The sequence below is a fragment of the Megalops cyprinoides genome, chromosome 17, assembly GCF_013368585.1.
Source record: "Megalops cyprinoides isolate fMegCyp1 chromosome 17, fMegCyp1.pri, whole genome shotgun sequence".
NCBI classification, from domain to species: domain Eukaryota; kingdom Metazoa; phylum Chordata; class Actinopteri; order Elopiformes; family Megalopidae; genus Megalops; species Megalops cyprinoides.
Window position 1 is genome coordinate 10,001,792 of NC_050599.1, and position 15,049 is coordinate 10,016,840.

The 15,049-nt window shown below is 40.3% G+C and overlaps 1 protein-coding gene across 1 annotated transcript in view; it reads left to right on the plus strand.

Annotated features, from left to right (window-relative positions):
• si:ch73-217b7.1 (ensconsin) overlaps positions 1-15,049 on the plus strand; it is a 47,147-nt gene that overhangs the window by 12,163 nt on the left and 19,935 nt on the right. The window lies entirely within an intron of this gene.

The window sequence follows — 15,049 nt, forward strand, 5'->3', positions numbered from 1 at the left end:
GAATTAAAGGAATGCTATTAAAGGCTATTGATTGTTCCAAAAAATAGCTTTATCCATTTTGTTTCATTTTGAATTAATTTGCCTGGTAGATGTATCCACTTGGTAAATGTGGAGTGCTTCTTTAACCCAGTGTGTGTTGTGTTAAAAAGAAGCTGATGAGTGTCAGAATGACAGTCCTATGGGGTGATCACATGTCTAAGATATTGAGGTTGATGTGGCCAGAATAGACTCGGCACTGCCTGTCACAGTTCCCGACCCTGGAAAGACCATTATGACTTAAAGCATATTGCAGTGATGGCTTTGCTGGTTGGCCTTAAAAAATGTTACACATATACACATACACACACACACACACACACACACACACACACACACACACACACACACACACTGACACACACACTGGTACACACACACGTACACACAGCAAATTCACATGCATGTTCACACACCTTCAAATGATGGCTTGTTAGTGATCCGTTTTTAATACTTTGGGAAAAGATTGTTGTCGATTGAACAGGCTGTCTGTATTGGTTGTTCTGTTCTGATCTGATGACGTTGTACTGAATGTGGCTGTAGCTGTTAAAGTCGACCTTCGTCTAGTTGACATTGTTTACAGCAGCTTACTACTGATTTGCTCAGAGGGCGGGATGAGTAACTGTCAGTTTATTTTACATCCATTACCTCAGGTCATGTGACCTACACCAAAACAGCCTGTTGAGGATTTGAAAAAATGATCAATAATTTGCCTTAGGCTTTTTAGATGCATGAAAGAATGTGAACTGGGTTCATTTGTGAGATCCATGTGAGAAATGTATTGTTTTTTGTGAAGAACATAGTACTAGCCACATTGGCACAACATGTATTACAGCATGAGGCAGCAGTTTACTAACCTGTACGAATGGCTACTGTAAGCGATAGTAGAATCGGGGTATCAGAAAGCATTTTCAGATTTATATGGGCTTGGTGTTGCTTTTCTATGGACACAGTTACAGATATGGTGGTGTTAGGTATGATGATATAGGTGCGGAACATTCCAATAATTTTCAGACCACTCGGTACAGGAGAGATTTAATCTATGCTTTCCAAATCATATATACATATTGGGCTTCCGTGTCCTTCATTGACAAATGCCAGCAAGCAGCTTAGTCTGATAGACAGGAAAGATTTCATCAACAAGGCTTGAGTAACAGTTTTCTGCTCCAGACAGCTTAATGAAAGTGTTTTGTCCCCTTCCTTGTTTATTTTATTGCTTATTGTCTTGAGCTGTGGGTTTAGGACAAAGGGAGCTTTATATGTACTTGGCTGCTGTGGTTGTATGTTTGTGTGTGTGTGTGTGCGTGCGTGTGCGTGTGTATGTATGTATGTGTGGAGTGATTCAAGACAGCTACTATAGACCTTTTCAGGGTACAGTCTTCATCTGGCCTTCTTTTACGCTTAAGTACGCACTGGTGTGTATTTTTTAATGGTGTATACTTTTGCTTTACTTTTAGATTTATTTATCAGTTTATCAGACACCATTTACCACAGTATTTCAGGGATGGAGAGAAGATGTCTATGCTAAATTTAATTCCAGTTTTTGCCAACAGTTTTTTCCTGGTCCTAATATCTCAGTCAATAATATAAATACAAGCCTGTTTTTTGTTGCCGTTCACAGACATAAAGACATCATCTATAGCAAGATTGGAGTTCTAGACCCAACACACCAGACATTCCAAACTTGATGAAAATGGATTAAGTATAGAATGGGAACATAACAAATAAGTTAGCTTTCAGTAACAAAAATGATAAGCTTGATGCAATAGAGGCAGCGAGGCTATTGTACTGGGTCTCAAGGGGTATCAGTGACCAGAGTGCTGAAACTCATTAATTTTACAAAGATATTTAGATCATATATAACCACACAATTCCCTAATGCACCTACAGTAAATGAGGTCTGAGCTTGGTGCTTGTAAAATCACATTTCTCCAGGTCAGTTTGAAGATGAATTTCTTTAATATATATACTTTTATATATACATATACATACACACACAGTTGTGGTTAGAGTACTGATGTTGTAACTAGAAGATGTGAATCTCAGAGGCACTGCTGTTTGCTATTTTAACCTTGAGTCTAGTGTAGTATTCTAGTCTAGTACCTAGTGTTATAAACAGGTGATAATGTGAGCTCATTCATGTCAGAGTTCAATTGCCTATAAAATGTAAACAAATAAGAATTGAAATCTGTCATTAAAATTCTTGTAATTAAGGCATGTAATGGCACCATCATTGATTTTTCCTGAAAGTCTGCTTTTTGTGCATGTTTTCACTTGAATGCCCCCGCCCCCCCCCCAAAAAAAGGAAAAAAGTGGCCACTGTTTCAATATGTGTGTATTGAATTGGAAATTGCAATTTTGATTTTGAATCTAATTGGGTATGTTTCTTTTCATAAAGGGAAGGGCGCTTTTAGTTCTGTGGTTCTGTGTGGGGAGAAAGATTGCACACCACTGTTCTGTTGTAACTTTTAAACACAATAGTGAGCACTTCTGAATTTAGGGCATTTTCAGCTTTATTGATTTGAAACTTTTTGCATCACTGTGAGGGTTCTGTGAAGCCTGCAGAAAAAAAATCTATCTCAGGGAACAAGGGTCCTTTCAAAGTTTGCTCAGGGCACAGAAAGTGTTCAGGAGAGAAGCAAACAGACTAAATAAATTTGATCGTCCCTCGTGCAAATGAAATGAAGCCACGTAATGATACACAGTTCTGGAAAAGCCGAGCAAAATCACCATTACATAACACCGGCCCTCCTTTTGGCAGCATAAACGGTTAAGTATATGGCAAAGAGGGCAAAAACAACAAAAGCCAGGGTCCTTTGTGTCCTCTTCCCCTTTGAGTTATAGCATAGATGACAGGTCCAAGCCCCTGTATTGTCTTCCCTCTGTGATGGAAATGGGGTTGGGTGGCAGACAGCTGTTGGCACTGCTGACCAGTTACTCCTGGCTTAGCCGCCGCTAAGCCGCTCAGCCCGCTAACACAGTATGTCACGGCGAAGTACCATTGGAAGTCTCGCGCTAATCGCTTGCTGAAATTTCATCTGACGGGGCTGATCGCGCTCGGTCGCACGGTTGCGTTGGGGGGAGAGACCACATCACGACTCCTCGCAGCGGTCTCTGGGGGACTGGCTCGCTCGCTCTCTCTCTCTCCCCCTTCTCCTTTTCCCAGGGGACTCCCCAGAGAAACTAAACTGTGTTGGGATTCTTTCCTGTGTGTTCGCCCGTGTGTCCATTTTTTTAGCCCTGTTGTGTGGCTTTTGTGCTTTTGTACATTTTTTTTTGCCTTTCCGTTGCTCCTGACCTGCTGAGGATTTGCAGTGCGCTCTGTGGAATGTAGGCAGTCCAAGGGGGAACCTAAAGTCATTTAACCGAGGTGTAGCAGGAGCACAACTACACCGAGTGCTGTCCTGTCCAGTGGGGAACTATGAGTGAGGCACCAGGTGAGGAAAGCGTTTAGGTTGTGCCATTTTACACACATGTATACACACACACACACACACACACACATAGATATGCACAAACACACATACATACGCACACATACACACACATACTGGCTTGAAGGATGCATGTTTATTTGATGTTCCTCTAAAGCTGCACTTGTTGTGTGATATTTTGCCTTAATGATTAATGATAATTAGTCTTTTGCAAAGTGTGGGACAGTTATAAGCTGCGTTGTGTAACTGTCGGTCTGCTCCCAGGTTTTGGGGTGAGGGGCTTGCAGGGACACATGAAGCGATTTAAAAGCCCCAGGATTATCAGTGCTCTAGTGAGAAGGCTCAGCGGTCATGTGCAGAAATTTAAGGGGCCTCTATAAGACAAAGGTGACTGGGGGGCAGAGAGCTGAAGAGGGGGTAGGACTTTGCATTCAGAGCGCAGGTCAACAACAGAACCTTGAATGAAGTGTCTGAAAAGCAGTGAGGAAAAACCTCGCTCTGTCAGAAGGGAACAAGTTAGAAATAGGGATTTGACAATCCACAAGTGGATTTGCCATTTTTACCTTTACACAAAATGGTATGACAGCTTTATCACTTTAAAAACAAATTGGGACAAAGTTGATGTAGCTGGTGAATTGTGTTACCCTTGATGAATTTAATTAATTAGATGTAATTTGCATGTGTTTTCATAAATTGTTACTTTCAGATACTTGCTTTTCAAGTTTAGGTCAGTTTTTTTAGATTTATAACCTTTAGTTTCCCTCTGCTTATTTGAGTTGTGTGTGAATCACTTTTTTTGAGTGATGAGAAGAGATTGCATGACAAAAGCCGGGACTCCGATTACCATATCCATACATCGACGGGAATCAGGGATGACCTCTCCTGACTTTTGCATTCTTTGCTCACCGGGGCAGCAGAAATGCTTCATCAGGCCTCTCACAGTGCAAAATGAGCACCGCCAAAATGGCGGAGTCTGAGCTGCCTAAACCAGCACGGACAAGAAACACTCCAGTGACTTTAAATGTGTTTTCCTTGTCCTGAAAAATCCTTAAGGCAAGGGGTTTTTTTTTTTGCCTGCTCAAAGTCAGTCTGCAGTTCTCTGTTTGGGGGTTCTTAGAGGAGTATATGACATGTATGCTGTGAATATAGCTGGGAATATGTGGTTCATATGGTTTCATAGAGGGGAAAAAAACCAGGGGATGTTCTCTTAAATCCGCCTTAACCTACTTTATCGAAAATAGCAGCGTGCCGGTTTCGATCGGGGTTACGGTCTTACAGCAAGCTGTGTCGCAATCTGTAGGCTACATTCATCAGGCTGAGCAATTTATTAGTGAGTCCACATGTATTTTTACCAACATACACATTTATCACCACTCTCTGGAAATTGATTTAGGCATATGAATAATGAACTAGATCGTAAAATTAATGGGGGGGGGGTTAGTTTTGTGTCCTTGTCCAAAAGACTTTTTTTATTAAGCATCAGATTTGATGGGATGTTTAATATTATATTCAGAAATGATTTTAGGCTTCATTTTCATTTGGCTCAGGATTGCAAGCATTGGTGGTGATCCATGTTTATGTAAACCAACTTAATCCATTATTCGTTATGCAACTTTAAATCAGTATCTGTTGTTTTTCATCTCCCCTGCAGATCTGTTATAAAGCCTAATAATAAAGAATCATCTGAAGGAAAGCGGAAAATGCTTTTTGTGACAACCTTTTCCTTGCTTCAGTGTTGTAGCAGTGGAGGTGAAGCCTTGTCTTTTTCCAACTAAATAGGAAAATAGGAACCAAATAGGAAAATATATAAACATATGTTCATTGGAAAAAACTATTAAACTATTAAAAAGCTGTCTATGTTGGGAGACATCTGTATTTCCCACCTTTTGTTTTGCTAAGACACTTCACTTACCTGAAATAGGGACTATTACATGAAAGGAACTTAACACATGTGTTTCAGGTATTGTGCATTTCATATAATCTCATGCAAGTTAAGAGGCATTACTGAGAGAGGCAAACATGCATACATGGAGGCGAATGCTTTGAATCATCTCAGTATCATCTAACTGCTCTGACTCTCATCCCTATGAGTGACAAATTTATTTAAACTTTTGTTGTTCAGATGTTTTGTTATACAGCGTTTTTCACTGTCTGACAAATTAGAGATGATGTTCAAGAAAAAAAAACATGCAACACTTGCATAAATCCTATTCTCAAAGCTAAGGAAAAACCACACTAGAAGTTAGATTTAATACCCCCCACTGGGCACTAAACCTTGTTTCCCTGCTGCTTTCCTCCTAAGATACCTTTAGTAATTCAGCAAACAATGATTACACCCTCCACACTGGCAGTTTAGAGTACAAAGGATAGGGGTTTCCACAGTTGCAGAGTCATTAATAGTATCCCAGAGTTAGAAAACAGCCCAGCCTAAAAACACTGTAATTAATTCATCTGAACATGGTGTTATACAATCTGTCAATGTTAGTCACATTTTCTATATCAAGTAGGTTAAAATGAAACTAACTAACCACTTTTCATTGTGAAAGACAAAAGAGCAAGGTCATAAATCAGTGTATTGATTCATGTTCATGTCACACTTTTCTCCTTCTAGTGCTAGTCAGATAAGACAGCTGGTCATGGCAGTTTCAGTTCATTATGTCTATATGCTTTTCTACTATTTTGAATTATAGACCCATATTTCCCTGTTATATTACATTGGCTGTTTTCATAAACAGCTGTTGGGTAGCAGGCATCGGATGCCTTCTTTGTTTGAGTGGTGTCCAGTATATGATGATTATTTGCATTTGGCTACAATGATTAACTGAAAGGTCAACTTAATTTGTGAGCAGCATCATTGAGACATGGCTCTGCAGTGGGAGAAGCACTAATGGTTCCAAAGTCTGGCTCTGTAATTTTTGCTCTCTGTCAGGTCAAAGATCAGGTTGTTTGGACTTGACAGCAAGCATGGTATAGTGGTTAGTGAGCTAGGGTTAAGTTATAGCTGGATTCCAGTGGTTTGAGAGCATCTGTGAACATATCAGATCTGACATCCATCTGCCCTGATCGATCCACCTGTTTGATTGCTGACAGATGAAATTTGTTTCTTGGGCCAATGTCCTTTTGGAAAATGGAGTCATGTTAACATGAGTAGAGGAAAAGTTCATAAGACCAACTCATCATTTATGTATCAGTAAAGATATATTTTGTGGGAAGCATGGTGCATATGGTTTTCAGGTGATATTTCTTCAAAGCACTAGCATATTTTATCATGTATGTAAATGTTTTTATCTGCTATTGGAGCTGAACTTAGGACCAGAATGTCACAGGGTTCTAACCTCTGAAAAGGGCTCTGCCTCTTTGTCCTTTTGTAATGTGCTTCACCTGAATTCCTCAAGTGTAAATGGATACTAACCTATATGAGCCACAGAAGTGATGCTGTAATTGTAATATATGCGAGGAATAAAGCAGGTGAAATACTTGCATATAAAGTGGTAACCCGTAAATGTTAGTGTGCATTACAGGAGAGAGAAAATTGTAAATAAAAACTGCATACACACAATACTATTTTAGCCATGATGTCACACAGTTTGTTGATGCCTGAATAGAGTATAGTATCCACTATTGTTTGTGTAGCAGAAAGAAAGCCATTGTCTAGGAGGCAGTGCTGTACCTGATTCTGTGTATTCATGAGCTGTTAGGCCTTAAGGGTTTCTCTCAAAGGAGTGTAACGCAAATCGTATCAGAAGTTTCCTCTGGCACTGAGGCAATTTTCATCTCTCGCTTTCTCTGCTGGTTTCACATTAATATGTCTTGAGTTGGGCAGGAAGATCTCAATTTGACATGAAAAAGATGTTCCTGGGTTTCTGGATTCAGTGTATAACTGGTAGGTGTACTATATCAAGTTAACACTGCATGGTGACATAGGCTAACAACAGTAGAATTACTGCTTGGAAAATTGTTTCACGCATATAGTGTTCACCAGAGTTTTTTTTTTGTTATTGAATCTTTTCTGGAAGTATCAAAAGGATTTTAAAAATGAAGGCCAAGGTCACACACCAAATCTGTAGCTCTACAGTACCAGCTTGTAAACACACAATACATTCAGCAACATACTTTCCATGGTGCCTGTCAGGGTGTGCTCTATGCTGTCAGGCAAGCATGTAAATGGAGAAAACGTAAATAAAAAAGCCTGAGTGTGAGGTTTTGTGAACACCATAATGGGTGGAGCTACCCAGAGCCATCTATCACTGACTTGATTGAACCAATCAAAATATTATGCTCACCTGGCTCACCTGAAAAATGCTATTATTGGTTCAGATCGCTCTGTTGCTGCCATATAATGTCATGACCCTCTCTTTTTTCTTATGGATATGCCCTGTTGTGATTAGGACATGTAAGAAAAATCAATTTTAATTTCATGTCCCCCATTTTGCTCTAATGGATATTTCAGAAAGTTGTGTACAGTATTGAGTCACACTTCTGTCTATTGGCCTAAATGATTTGCTGCTTTAGTACTAAAAGTACTTTAGTTTAAAGATTTTTTTAATCAGGCAGTTGTCAGCCTCCACTTATTACGATTGAACTCCTCAGCCAAAGTTCACGTGTACATTAAAGCATAGAAGCATCTCAAGTCATTTTTGCCTAGGTTTGCCATTGTTGCCTAGGTACACTAACAAATAAAAGGTATTCACCACTTGGACTGTGCTAGCACAATTATTCAGCTTTGTTTCAGGCACAATGACATCTCCCTGGCAACAGGAATTGCCAACAGTTTGGCCCACTGTAAAAAAAAAACAAAAAAAAAAAGAAAAACCTGATTGATTGGACAGGTCAGTGTGAAATATGGGCTCAGCAGATCTTTGATACTTATAATGTAAACCACTGCCAAATGTGAGATGAATCCTAATGAATTTAAAGAGAACTCCTAAACTCTCAAAAGTTAACATTGTTTGAGGCTCAAATCCTGGAGGAGCTTAATTTTTTTAAACAGCTTTCTTTATATTGGATGAGGAACTGTCCCAATCTTACTAATGTGTTACATGGATTTTCTGAGATCGATCAATAATGCAATTTCCAGAGGATTTTTTTTTTGTCTCATGGTACAATGCCATCTGTTTTTATGGAAATTGGACTTGCTGCAGTTTCACAGTGAGATAGGTCATCACCAAGGGCAAGATGGTTTTATAGATGGAGGATTTTGGAAAGTGTCCTGTTGGCATTTGCTTCTCTCCTTCTCTTTCTTCAGTGATCATTTTTCATCTATCCTGCACTAAGGATTGCATGAATACACTGCATCATCTGAGGATCGCAGAAATAAGGTGTACATGCTCATAAGCAACAGAACTGTAACCAACAATACAGCTGTTTGTCTTGCAAGCCCAGAACTGCCACTGCTGGGAGTGCTGGATCAGTAAAGCTGAACTTTACTGGTGTGGTGCACACTGATAACAATGAAGCTGTCAAAATGAATGCTAGTTTTAAAGAGAAACAAGCTCCTTACATGTATGTCTCTTCCGAGCTACCGGCCAGGCCAGGCCGTCCTGAACCACACTCCATTGCTGGAGTGTTTTTTTTTCAATCAACAGAGTGTGAAAGACCGTGATGACCCAGAATTCTGCTGTCCTGGGTCTGTTTGTGCCAGCCCTCTGAGAGTTGTTGGGCTGGTACACTGGAGTCAGCTGTGGAATCATTTTCAGAGGAGCTGACGGAGTTGAAGCAGACTAGAATTAGGGCATCAGACAGTAGCAGCAACGGTCCTCTAAGGTCATGAGATATCAGTTCTGTCAGCTTTAATTGAAAGGCCTGTTAATGCCCTCAAAAACATTTCATCATCCAGACTATTAAAAATGGGGCTACTCTCCTCAACAGCTCAAGTGACTCCTTAGCATACATAGGGAGGATATGAGAGTCTCCCCATTGATTTATATAGCGTGGTGATATTATGGTCGTAAGCAGCACACCAAGTGCTTTTATTGTAGTGATGTAGCGATTCACCTTCCTAACCCCCCGTGAAATTATAGTGAATGAAGGTGATTGAGTTTGTTTCATCTAAAGAAACTACAGATAGAGATCACAGTGTTTTACTCTGTATTGAAAGTTCTGTCTCTGTGTTGTTGTAAAGTTCTGTTTAATGGAACTCCGTAGCTCCACGGTGTAAATATTGACCAGAACTCCGTGGCAGTATCAAGTAGGAACTGTGTGCAGTCTGCTGAATTATAAATAGTCTCTGCTTCTACCCTCCCGGGGATGAAGAGGTCATGTTCTTGGTGTAGGATGCTTTCCTGCTCAAAAACCATTGTCTGGCATGGGAGTCTGCGTATGCAGTGTCTCACCCATGTGATTGCGTAGCTCCTAAAAGATGAATCATATGGTGTAGATGGAATCTGCCCCCAAGCACAGACACCAGGATCGATATCCTTTTTGCATAATGGCCTGGGCTGGGATTAGGGTTGTGGAAACCTGATCCTGAATCTATTGCTAGGGGGCACAAAAGACCCAGAGTGGATCATTTTCAAGAGGAAGGGACTCACTCATAGCCAGTGACTTCAGCTGTATTGTACAAATTCATACAAATGAATTTACTGCAGACATTTACATTGATGAATTTTCTAAAACACACAGGAGTAAAATAAATGGCTTTAGCGAACATGTGCAGTCTTCAGCTGTGATGTGATTTTATTTTAAAAAATTCTATGAATAATTCAGATGTTAAGGGCAAGATACATCAAGCATGCATGTCCGCTCACCAGAAACTGGATTTGACACTACTGAATTTGTTTAGAAGACCATGCCAATAGCTGATGTCATTGTGTCACTTGAAGACATTTGTTGTCATTTTTTTTGTTCAGAGGCTGTCAGCTGTGAGGAACATATTTCAGCTGGGAAAAGCAGATGGGAGAAAGCAGCTCCTTATGAATTGTGTATTTGTGTAGAAAGTTGAACCAGAGTTTGGGGGGTCAGTTCTCAAACTGATGTAATTCATTAGACTAATTCTGGAACATTCTTTGTTGACTTGGAATTGTCCAGAATGGTTGTGAATTGTGAACCACAGGAAGTGCTTGTATTTTATCATCATTTGACTGTGCTGTAGCTTGTAGTGTTTGGTTGGAGATCATTTTATATTTTTGGGGTACATGGAATCTCATATTTTCACTATTGCCTTGAGAAAGTGTCAGTTTGAGATCAAAACGCTTTTATTGTTGGACAAATACAGCCAGTGACCCAATATGTCATATATAATTAGTCACATTCATACCAATATCTAAGGTTTATCTTAGTTTATCAGAAGCACTAGGTCACTGTAGTTTAATTTTTTCCCCATAGAAGATAACTACCAATAAAGATCAGGAGCTAAAGATATATCAGAATGTGAATTATAGACAAAGAGAAATTCTGAAGAATAGTGGATGAAAATATTGAAACAGTCAGGACGTAGATTATAAATGCAGCTGTTTGACAGCTTATAGAATATGTGTTATCTCTCAAACTGGGACACTGAGTATTGCCCTGAGTTTAGGCTTGCTGCTTTTCTAGGACAGCTGCCTCAGAAGGAGCCCTCCAGGTTGAAACTAGAACAGGTGGCATCTACAGTGCATCAGTCTGGTGCTTTGATTCAGTGACACTATGTGGAAATGAAGGTATAATGCTCCTGTTGAGAATATTTGTATTATCACTGCTAATATATACATTTGGATTTTTTGCATTTGCATATTATTTGGTACTGAAATAACTGATCATTTGAGATGATATACAAAGTACAGATGCTGGTATCTATTACTGATACCGGGGAAAAATACTTTGTATCACATTAAAGCACACAACTGGTACAGCCCTCCAGTTAGCCAAATGGCAGCCGTATCTTTTTGCTGATCTTTTTATACACAAGTAAAAACAGGCCAGTACGTATGCAGAAGGCTACAGTTTACAGTAAATACCCTATCGATATTATTGACTTCTGTCCATTGTCTTAATCTTTGCTGATGTACGGCATAGTTACTGTCATGTTATATTTGGATCAATGTAGCAAATGGTTACAGTGTAGGCTATTTTACAAGCTTCCCCATTACCCTTGCAGTGCAGTAATACTGTATGCATAATGATTACATTATGAAATTACTACATAGGTTAGCTAGTAAATTGTAAAAGGCTAAAAGGCTAGACTACTTGTTTGAACTACTTGTTAGGCTTTATAGATCAGCTGTATTTTTGGGTTGACAGAAATTTTAACTGCATATAACCTTATCTACAAGTGAATTTTTGGGTTATTATAGCTTAACTAAAATAACCACTGTTTTGATCTATTTTGGCATTCAAAAGGTGAATAATTTATTGTATTGTAACTGCAGGCATTGGGGAGATCATATCTACGTCTTTTTTGTATAGTTACAACCTCATAATCTAAGGTTAACCATGTTACTTTAAAATATACTTTACATACTTTATATCAATGTTGGTAAAGCCATGTCATTTTCATACTGAGACTGCAATACAAATATGGATATAAGCTAAGCATTTTTTTGTAGCTTTTAATATTAAAAGCATTTAAAATGGTGTTTTCTGCCTTTTATCAAACCCTTTGTGGAATCACTAATTGTGCCTTAAGCTTGGATCACCATGACAACCTCCACAATCGTGCAGGTGCACAGAAGGAATACGAGTGCAATCCTCCAGTACACTTAGCAAATGGCTATTTTCGCACTTTAGGCCCTACAGTGCAGTGCAGTTGTGCATTTACTAACTGCAGAATATTCGCTCCTCCACGGACGTTATCTGACCAGTATGTTGCTGCCCGGCGAGTTGTAGAGTGCCAAGAGCAGTGTGACCCTGGCCAGCCCACCCACCACTATCCCTGCCAGAACGAAGCCAGTTTGTTTTGCTGCTGTGGGATCCCGGTCATTTACAGTAGATGACATTGCTGGTTTCCAACCTCAGCCGTAGGGCTCAGCCCGCACTCAAGACTGGTGTCTTGCAAACTGAGCCACTCAAGAGCCCAAAAATAATCCTAACTTTGGTAGGTTTCACTAAATTGTGTCCATATTTATTGAAACCCAGGTACAAGGTGGGTGTTTTATTCAGTCCACTCTGATTTGATGACCCCTTTATGAGTAACTATTGGGAAAAAAAGTGGTAGTAGTTACTGAGATATAAGCTACATGAATGAAATATGCTCTGTAAATATAAGCTCCTTAGGTAAAAAATGAAATGAAATGTCTAGGTCAAACTTGGTAGTGAATTTTGCTGTCATTCCATAAGTGTGCAGTTTCATATGATATGTGCACCCTGATTGTACACACTATATTAAGTTAAAAGATGTTACTAGAAGATGTGAGGAAGGAGGATTGTCTGATGATAAAAAAAAAAAAAAAAAAGTTTGGCAGAAGTTATTGACCTTGAACTGTGAGTGAAGTCAGCAGTGCCTGCCAAAATATCCCTAGCACTGTGTTTATTGGGGTGATCTCACTGTTGACTCGCAGGTTCTGTGGGAAGGATGCCCTATTGCTCTGATCTCGGGAGGGCCATTGTGCTGCTTACAGAGGCCTGGAGGGAAAGCGGAGTGTTTTCTCCTGCCTCCCTTTGCCCAGTCCTTGATTTGAAGTGATTATCACTGCCATCTGACAGGGCCAGGTGATGGAAGACGGCCACCGTGGCAACTCTCAGCCCTAAACGTGCAGAAAATAAAATTAGATTAGGCTGATGCCGTCACTCTCTTGTTTGGCAGTCTGACAGCCGCGCTTTGCTGCCGATGGCAGCGTGGATCCTCAGAAATAAGCCGGTGACTCAGAAATATGGGAACGCATACAAAGTCTCAGTCAGCGTTTTCAGAGGTTTGACATGGTTTGATTTTATAATCGCTGAAGGCTCCAGTACCATCACACACAGCCAATAGCTATTTTCACACTACAAATCACGCAGTACATCACAGTGAGGTGGGCACTCATTATAGGATAGGTACTACTCCAATGATGTCATCCAGACAAATAGCAGGTACCCAATGAATTGCAAGTTGCCTGGAGTGATGAGACAAGGAAACCCTGGCTAACCTCCTACTCACCCTTATCCTTGGCAAAACAAAGCCTTCCCTTGAAGGTTCCCCCTCACTGTCAACATATGTTGGCCTGATTATATTGATGTGACTGTTCACATCAGAGTAGTGATTCTTTAAGCTGTGATCGTGAACCGTCACCAACACGTTTGCATACTAGTGCAACCTTGGGAAGAAGTTGCATTTGGGAAATGTATTGATCACACAGTATAGTTTTTTCACAGTACAGTTTTTCCTCAGATGATAATTGGAATGTGAATGCTCAAACCTTACAGTTCATAACAGTACATCTATTGCTTTTCCAGTGGGTTGTTTTTTTGGCCCAAGCAGTAGGAGGCAGATACTCTAGATTCTTGTGATCCTATCTGTATCACTGGCTTTTCATCATATCCTCATACCAAGTAGATTCCTAAAGGTCTGTGATTTCGTCCTTAGAAGAGGTTGTCCCACACCCTTAGAGGTAAAGGGTGCACAGGAGTGCTCAGTGCTCATACTTTGTGGCCCTGTCCAGATACCTGGGTGCATGAGCTGTCTAGACGGCCCATCTGCCCTGGGAGACAGATCCGACCCCCCATCCCCCCAGCCTGACCTCTCACAGTAAGAGGTATTGCGGGTATTAAAGCCTGTGAGCAGAGGGCAGATTACTCTGTCAGTCACTGGAGATTCCTGGAGTGCTCCGGACGACTGCTGGTTTCTAGGTTATGACATCACAGCAAGGGTTCTGTATGAGGGTGTGTACCTCAGGCATCCATTTACACACACTGACGTAGAGTGGCAGTATTTATTTACTTTGTAGGCACTGTATACATATCCTACAGTTTACTTGTCTGTTTAACTTGTCTGGCTGTTTAAGTTATTTAGGTTAACTGCCTCGCTCGGGGTAACCACAGTGTACATCCTCTGAGATTGGAACACTTAACCACTTTTCCCCCAGGGATTTTTTAATCTAACAGCCAAGAAAGTACAGCAAGCTTTCCATTCTATATGCAAGATGTTACTGAAGTTGAAATTAAGCCAATTTAAAATGAGATACACAGGGACCATTGAATGGTTTCCTGTTAACCTGACAATAATACGGTCAGTACTGGTCTCCTCTGTAATGCCTTTGCATAACTAGATCCTCCTCAGTATGGCGAAATGAGGTCAAGGCTTACAGTGAATTATCAAATAGTATCAAATTGTTGTGAAGCAGTGATGGCAAAGGCAAATGATGTGAGGCACCTTGTGCTGCATATCGTTAAAGAGGCCAGCTGTAAGAGAAGACCACAAGTTGAGGTGATAACCTTGAAAGCCAGCGATCACTCAAAGAATGAAACTCGGCCATTACCAGACAGGCACAGGCAGCGCAGTGGTCAGAATGTTTTGACGTCATGTGAAGTTGTGAGGTCCTTTGGTAACTATCTGGAAGGGGACATCACTCAAAATGTCGTTACACTGAATTAAACCGTGGACAGTTTAACGGGTGCTTTGAGTTACATTCAAACACATTGTTTGTTCAGCAGCCATTTAATGACTCTTTCTGAATTAATGCTGGAAT